We start from the raw sequence: 9,220 nt of genomic DNA, 5'->3' as shown, positions 1-9,220 counted from the left end.
CAGCGCCTCATATTTGCCAAAAGGGGAGTCGCTTGGATGGGACTCAGAAAGGCAAATCCCTTTCTTTTCTTTTTTTCTTTTTTTTTATTGTTGTGGCAACTTTTAAGTCCAGAGTTGGTCTCTCATCTCTGACAAATGTCTCATGTGTCCTAACACCAAAGATTGATGATGCTTTAATATGCACGACAGTTCCTACAGGACCAGAATAGCTAGTCAGATGTTTAAGAGTGGAATCCCCAAATCTTCAGTGTTTCAGAAAATAGTTTCCCTTAAAGAGGTGCTTCTCAAATTTTAATGGGCACATGAGTCACCTGGGAAACTTATCCAGATGCAGATTCTATAATAGATGGAAGAGGCATCCTAAGGTTCTGCAGCTCTTACAGGCTCCCAGGCAATGACAATGCTACTGGTCCAAGAGGCATACTTCTTAATAGCAAAACCTTAAAGACTGTGGGTTCATGAGTTCCTTAAGTGTGTTTCTTTTCTTTTCTTTTTTTTTTTTTGCAGTACGCGGGCCTCTCGCTGCCGTGGCCTCTTCCGCTGTGGAGCACAGGCTCCAGATGCGCAGGCCCAGCGGCCATGGCTCACGGGCCCAGCCGCTCCGCGGCATGTGGGATCCCCCCGGACCGGGGCACGAACCCGTGTCCCCCACATTGGCAGGCGGACTCTCAACCACTGCGCCATCAGGGAAGCCCTGTTTCTTTTCTTTTTAAATTTTATTTATCTTATTATTTATTTGTTTGCGCGGGTCTTAGTTGTGGCTGGCAGGCTTCTCAGTTGCAGCTTGCCGGCTCCTTAGTTGTGGCATGCAAACTCTCAGTTGCGGCATGCATGGGGGATCTAGTTCCCTGACCAGGGATCGAACCTGGGCCCCCTGCATTGGGAGTGCAGAGTCCTAACCACTTTGCCACCAGGGAAGTCCCAATGTATTTCTTTTTAAGTGAGGGGTATGGTGAGTAAATTATGTCATAAGTAGTATCTTCAAGACATATTTATTTGCCAGTGTAGGGTGGCACTGCTTTTATGAACGTTTTAAACTTTTTCTCAGTGACTTCACAATAAAGGATATGGGGTTGTGATGAATAGTTTGGATATTCTTCACTTCTTCTACAGCTGACTTAGATGTGCATTGCAAAGCTTTGTTTGTAGTTCATGGTAAAATGTGTACCTGTTTTCTTCAATTAAGAAGCCAATTTATCTACCTATCCCCATGCAGAATTTGCAAGACTAGGGTTTAAAAGAAATTGTCACAAAACATGTTTGATTTTCAAACACTCTTTAGTTACATTCCAACACCCCAAAGTGAAATGGAAATTGAGCAATGATTCTGTTCATTCAGAGCCCAAGCCATGTTGAGACCTGAATTATGAGGTAAGGTTATTTTGACACAAATCAAATTAACAGCTGAAGGCTTAAGAAGAAAGCAACAGATTGGCCATAGAAAAAGCAAAGGGGAAGAAAAAAATGTGCTTTATAAAAGACAAAGCAAATTCACAAACCACAGTGATATTTAGAAACAAGATAACAGATTAAGAATAAACACATATGAAATCCAGGCTGCTTCCATAATCTGTTGGTGATTTAAATTTAAAGATAACTCTAAAAATGCCTTTGTAAAGATGGAAGTTCCTCATTTGTTTTCTTTGAAAATGTAATAATGCTTCCATGAGTCCCATAATTTCTATGGTATTTTGCAAGCAGTTGGCAGTAAACACAAGGTGGAAAAAAAAGTGATACTTCTTTAAAAAGTGGTGATAATATTCAAGTCTGTGTAATGGTAATTGGATTGAGGATGGTATTCATTAATTAATTATCCTTTAGTTTTCATAAAGGATCACAAAGAGCAAATAACCTGTGATGTATAAATTTTTAAAATATGTATTTTTTCTTCTTAAAGGGTAAAGAGAAATGAGATTCTAGTATGGTTCCCATTTGGGGGATGCAAGTATGTGTAAGGTTTGAAAATCAAAGACGTGGTACTAATTTTCAGTTTAATGGCATGACGCCACCTAAACCGTGGATGATGTGTTTGAGCCTATCTTTCAAGGAATCACGCTATCCTGCATAACAGCCAGGGTTCCTTCTACATCTTAATTTTGTGGCTTCTATTCAGTAAGCCTGCGATGGGATCTGAGAATTTGCTTTTATAACAAGTTGCCAGGACTATTTTCATATTGCTGATGTAGAGACCACAGTTTGAGAACTACTGTTTTATGTCATAGCATCTCCAATTGGTTACTTAGAACGTTCTTACCTTTTTTGTGTGTTGGTGTGTGAATGCAGGAATTAAATACCAATTCGAACTTCTCAATTTTCCTCTTCTTGTTCTTGTATGATACAAATTATAAATACATACCTATGTGTGCTGTAGAAGAAAATAAAGAAAAAAAAAGGAAGAGAAATGGCTTCAATATAAAGAGAAACCTTCCGTTGCTTTAGAAATACATAAATTTATAGCTGAGGCTTTCTATCGAAGGAAGAGCTCATAGAAAAATCTTCAGAGGATTTGTAACCATTTAAGAAAAAAATGCTGCTTAAGATTTGATTACATCTTAAAATGAATTGATGTTGCCCCTTCTAACATACCACTTTTGGTATTAAAATATTCCATTTTCAATGAAGAAATCTGATATGATTCAAGGTACCCTGAAGGACAATCAATTCTTTACATCTTTTGGCCCCAGGGAATTCACAGCAGGGGTTGTATCCAAAAAATTGTCCCGCAGAACAAGACTGATGAGGCCATGCCCGATGCCGTATATCTGGATATGTGGCAATGGCCCACCCTGATCCGGACTGATTTCTAGAGTTGCGTTCCTTTACAAAAAGGGGAGTTTTCTCATAGGCGGATAGAAACGGTTCATGAATTTACTGGCTTAGAACAACACGACTTTATTATCTTACATTTCTGGAGGTCGAGATTCTGACATGGGTCTCGCCAGGCTAAAAATCAAGGCGTTGGCAAAATTTTATTCCTTTCGGAGGCTCTAAGGGAGAAGTTACTGCTGTCTTTCCCAGCTTCTAAAAGGTGCCCCCATTCTTTGGCTCAGGGGGACCTTGCTTCATTTTCATAACCAGCAACAGCACTTGGATTCCTTCTCACTCTGAATCACCCCCTTGCCCCCCTCTTACCTTTATAAGATCCCTGTGGTCACGCTGGGGACACCAATACAACCCAAGGTAATCTCTCCAACTCAAGATCCTGAACTTAATCAAAATTGCAAAGTCTCAAAAATAAATGCAAAGTCTCTTCTGCCATGTAAAGTAATATAGTCACACATTTTAGGGATCAGGGCGCAAGTGTCTTTGGGGTCCCCAGTTTCCTGCCTGCCACAAACTGAAACATAACCAGCCAGTCTTAGGAAAGAATGAAATAGGGCCATGTCTTTAATCTCATCCCTTTCCCAACAGATTCTAGTAGGATATGGCAGGCTTTGGCAAAGAGCAAGTGGGTTTGTTTGCGTCACATTATCTCATTAATTCATTTTTGCTGGCTTCTCTCCTGATAAATGGTGTTCTATAGATCCATGAAAGAACTAGTTGGCAGAATTAGCTGTCAGCTCTTACCTCATTTGACTTCTATTTTGGGTAGAAAAGAGCCTGTTGAGAAGAGACTGCCTATAATTTGCTTCATTCTTATTTTTAATTTATATGATTTTTAACATATAATTTTATATGATTTATAATATCATGTTAGTATGTGGTGTACACAGAGTGTTTCAGTTATATATATATATATATACACACACATATATATATGTGTGTATATATATATATGCATACACACACACACACACACACACACACACACATACTCTTTTCCAGATGTTTTTCCGTTCTAGGTTATTACAAGATATTGAATATACTTCCCTGTGCTATATAGTAGGACCTTGTTGTTTACCTATTTTATACATAGTAGTTTGTATCTGCTAATCCCAAGCTCCTAATTTATCCCTCCCCTCCACCTTTTCCCTTTGCAAGCCATAAGTTTGCTTTCTATGTCTGTGAGTCTGTTTCTGTACTGTAAATAAGTTCATTTGTGTCATATTTTAGATTCCACATATAAGTGATAGCTTATGATATTTATCTTTCTCTGACTTACTTCACTTGTGTATATGTATTTTTAATCAAAACCGGATCACACTGTACCTACTGTGCCGTTCCCTGTTTTCCTCGCTTAATATATTCTGACCCTCCATGTCAGTTTAGAGCTCTGTCATTATTGGATGAGTACAGAGTATTCTGTTATGTATCTGTGCAAGCGTATATAGGAAATAAATATCCCCTCTCCTTGACACTCAAGTAGTTTTCTACATATTTTTTTTAATTTATTTATTTTGGCTGTGCCGGGTCTTAGTTGCAGCATGAGGGATCTTTTAGTTGTGGCATGTGGACTTCCTAGTTGCGGCATGCAGACTCCTTAGTTGCGGCACGCGGGCTTCTTAGTTGCAGCATGTATGCGGGATCTAGTTCCCTGACCCAGACCCCTTGCATTGGGAGTGCGGAGTCTTACCCACTGGACCACCAGCAAAGTCCCTATATATTGTTTTAACTTGGCAAAATATCTTAATGTCTTAAACGTGTCTCCTTGCTTAATTTTTCAAAAATTTCTTGAATAATCTATAAAACGTATTCATCCAAGTGGATTTTAAAACATTTCTTCAAGTTAGTACTTTGATATTTTGAATGAATTTGCATTAATTTGCTTTCAGTGGAATTCATCTTTTTAATATTAAGACCTTCCTAGACCTGCAGGAGCTATCTCTCCCTATCTAGTCAGGGATTTTTATTCAGTCAGGTCTTTTTTTTTTTGGTCTTCCCCCTGAGTTAGGAATCCATCTTTCTTCATATAGATCCCAAAACTTATTAATTTTGTTCCTCTCTCTATTTGTAGCTATTGTAACATTTTAACATTATGTTTCCTAACTGATTAGGGGTTGAACATAAGCAAACATTGATTTTCTGTTTTATAATAGTTAACAGTAACATTTTTTTAACAATGAACTCTTTTATCACTGGGCTTCATCATGAACATATATCATTTTGACTATTTTAAGTTGAGCCTTTTGGTTAAGTATTAGACCATCTTCATATATCAGTGATTTTGCTTCTCCTATCAGATGTGTCCCATTATCATTTTCTGAAGAAAAATTGTAAACAAAAACAGAGTGAGAATGCTTGTCATATCACTGATTGACATTAAGGGAAAATGTCTGGTGTTTCACCTTTAACATGACTATACTTTTGAAATAAATATTTTTTGAAATCATGTTAGGAAGTTTCCTTCTCTTGCTATTTTATTAAGAATTATTAGGTATGGATATTGAATTTTATCAAATTTATTAATGTTATCTAATTTGTAAAGGAAACTGCTTACTCTTTCTGCCATGTGCCATTTATACATTGAGCTATATATTTGGATTTTGGAATATTGACCTGCCTTGCAGTCCTGAATTAAACCATGTTTGGTAATGACATTGTTCTTTTAATGGTATTATTACTTTCTCTATTCTTGGAAATTTATAAACACATAGGAATCCTGTGCTTCTTCAAAATATAAAACAGCTCATTATATATTATGACATAATTCTCTGACAGCCTTCTCAGTTCCTTTTGGAGTCATTGGTCTAAATCATGGGTCTTCTTGAGTCAATTTTGATAATTTATTGTTCAGCAAAAATAACACCCCAATTCATCCTCATTTCCAAATGTTCTATAATATGTGAAAGATCTTTGGGAAGTGTTTTAATTTCTCTATTTGATATATAATTTTCTTCCCTCTTTTTGGATATCTGTTAAGTTTAAAAACAAATATTTTATAGTTATATATCTGACATTATATTTTGTCATTTGTTCCCTAGAAAGTCATACCTTATGTGTCTGTTTTTGTGCCACTACCATACTCTTCTGATGACTGTAGCTTTGTAGTATAGTCTGAAGTGAGGGAACCTGATTCCTCCAGCTCTAGTCTTCTTTCTCAAGATTGTTTTGGCTATTTGGGGTCTTTTGTGTTTCTATACAAATTGTAAAATTACTTGTTCTAGTTCTGTGAAAAATGCCATTGGTGATTTGATAAGTATTACATTGAATCTGTAGATTGCCTTGGGTAGTTTGGTCATGTTAACAATATTGATTCTTCCAATCCAAGAACATGGTATATGTATATCTTTGCATCTGTTTTATGTCATCTTCAATTTCTTACATCAGTGTCTTGTAGTTTTTAAAGTACAGATCTTTTGCCTCCTTAGGTAGGTTTATTCCTAGGTATTTTATTCTTTTTGATGTGATGATAAATGGGATTGTTTCCTTAATTACCCTTTCTGATAATTTGTTTTTAGTGTATAGAAATGTAGCAGATTTCTCTGCATTAATTTTGTATCCTGCAACTTTACCAAATTTCTTGATGAGCTCTAGTAGTTTTCTGGTGGTGCCTTTAGGATTTTCTGTGTATAGTATCATATCCTCTGCAAACACTGACAGTTTTAATTCTTACATTCCAGTTTGGATTCCTTTTATTTCTTTTTCTCCTCTGATTGCTATGACTAGGACTTCCAAAACTATGTTGAATAAAAGTGGCAAGAGTAGGCATCCTTGTCTTGTTCCGATCTTACAGGAAATGTTTTCAGTTTTTCACCATTGAGCAGGATGTTAGCTGTGAGTTTGTCACATATGACCTTTTGCAGCAACATAGATGGACCTAGAGATTGTCATACTAAGTGAAGTAAGTCAGCCAGAGAAAGACAATATCACATAATATCACGTTTATGTGGAATCTAAAAATGATACAAATGAACTTATTTATAAAACAGAAATAGACTCACATAGAAAACAAACCTATGTTTACCAAAGGTGAAACTGGGGGGGAGGGATAAATTAGGAGTTTGGAATTAGCAGATACACACTATATATAAAATAAACAACAGGAACGTACTGTATAGCACAGGGAAGTGTATTCAATATCTTGTAATAACCTAGACTGGAAAAGAATCTGAAAGAGAATATCTGAACCACTTTGCTGTATACCTGAAACTAACACAACATTGTAAATCAACTCTACTTCAATAAAAATTTTCTTAAATGTTCAAAAAAATCATATCTAACATGATTTTTTTTTAATTTTTAAAAATATTTATTTATTTATTTGGTGGCATCGGGTCTTAGTTGCGGCACACGGGATCTTCGTTGCGGCATGTGGGATCTTCATTGCGGCACACAGGCTTCTCTCTAGTTGTGGCATGTGGGTTTTCTCTTACTTGTTGTGGCATGCAGGCTCCAGGGTGTGTGGGCTCTGTAGTTGTCGCTCACGGGTTCCAGAGCACGTGGGCTCTGTAGTTTGCGGCAGGCGGACTTCTCTCTAGTTGACGCGCGTGAGCTCAGTAGTTGTGGCACGTGGGTTTAGTCACCCCGTGGCATGTGGGATCTTAGTTCCCCGACCAGGGAGAGAACCTGCATCCCCTGTATTGGAAGGTGGATTCTTTACCACTGGACCACCAGGGAAGTCCCATAGCATGATTTTATAAAAATACATTTTCCTCTTCTCTAATTCATTAACTTACATTATTTATATTAATTCTTTCTATTCTCATCTGTCTTTAACGTTCTTAAATGAATGCTAAATTGCCTATCTTTATTTATTTTTGCTAATACAGGCAGAGCTCATTTTATTGTCCTTCACAGATACTGCACTTTTTACAAATGGCAGGTTTGTGGCAACCCTACCTCGAGCAAGTCCATGGGGGCCATTTTTCCAACATTTGCTCATGCCTCTGTGTCACATTTTGGTAATTTTAACAATATGTGAAACTTTTTCATCATGACTACATTTGCTGTGGTATCTGTGATCAGTGAGCTTTGATAGTTACTACATAGTTACTACTATGACTTGCTGAAGGCTCAGAAGATGGTGAGCATTTTTTAGCAATAAAGGATTTTAAAAAAATTTTTATTGAAATATAGTTAATTTATAATGTGTTTCAGGTGTACAGCAAAGTGATTCAGCTATACAGATTCATACATATCTATTCTCTTTTAGATTCTTTTCCATTATAGGTTATAACAAGGTATTAAATATAGTTCCCTGTGCTATACAGAAGGTCCTTTTGTTGTTTATTTTATATATAGTAGTGTGTATATTTTAATCCTAAACTCCTAAATTATCCCTCCCCCCTTTTCCCCTTTGATAACCATAAGTTTGTCTTCTCTGTCTGAGTCTATTTTTGTTTTGTAAATGAGTTCATTTGTATCATATTTTAGATTCCACATATAAGTGATATCATACGGTGTTGGTCTTTCTCTGTCTGACTTCATTTAGTGTGATAATCTCTGGGTCCATTCGTGTTGCTGGAAATTGCATTATTTCATTCCTTTTTATGGCTGAGTGATATTCTACTGTATGTGTGTATATATATATATATATATAAAAATATACATTTTAAAATTAAAGTGTATACTTTTTTTAGGCATAATGCTATAGCACACTTAACAGACTACAGTCTAGTGCAAACGTAACTTTTATATGCACTGAGAAACAAAAAATCTGTGTGACTTGCTTTACTGCAGTGCTCTAGAACTGAACCCACGCTATCTCTGAGATATGGCTGTAAACCTGTTCAAAGCTGTGCTATTTTCAGGGAGCCCGACCTGCCGGGCATGCTATCAGTTAAATATAAAGTTCTCACACTGTTGACTTTTCCTCTACTGGTGCAGTTTTAATATTCAGCTTCTGTCCAGTCTCGCCTCCTTCTTAATCTCCACATTTTTGCCAGAATCTTAATAATTCCAATCATCATGGGTAATACACTTAAATTCTCCATTACCTGCAAGACATCACTTAAATTCTTCAGTATCTTATAGTCTGTTCTTTCTGATCTGACCTGACCTACTGGTTGACCTTCAAGCCCTACAACCTCTATGTGAATCCTACTCTCAAGCTTTATGGGTGGTGATTCTTCAGAACGACCACAAAACCTCTTCCCCAACCTTGGCACTTGAAAGAATGTTATTCACCAAGAGTCAGCCCCATCATTCAGTCATGTATGAATTCTTCTGCCCTCCCTATCAGAGCTAAGCACTTTCTACTTTCTTCCAGACCCGACCACCCTGCTCCTATTTCCCCTGTATCATTTCCACACCGTGATTCACTTTCTCCTCTTTTCTTTTCCCTCCCATCTCTCCTGATCCTTCGATGTATCCTCACCTCCTAACAGAGGAACAGCTGAAC

The sequence above is a fragment of the Globicephala melas genome, chromosome X, assembly GCF_963455315.2.
Source record: "Globicephala melas chromosome X, mGloMel1.2, whole genome shotgun sequence".
Lineage (NCBI taxonomy): Eukaryota > Metazoa > Chordata > Mammalia > Artiodactyla > Delphinidae > Globicephala > Globicephala melas.
The sequence above is the reverse complement of the archived record's forward strand: the minus strand, read 5'-3'. Positions refer to the sequence as shown.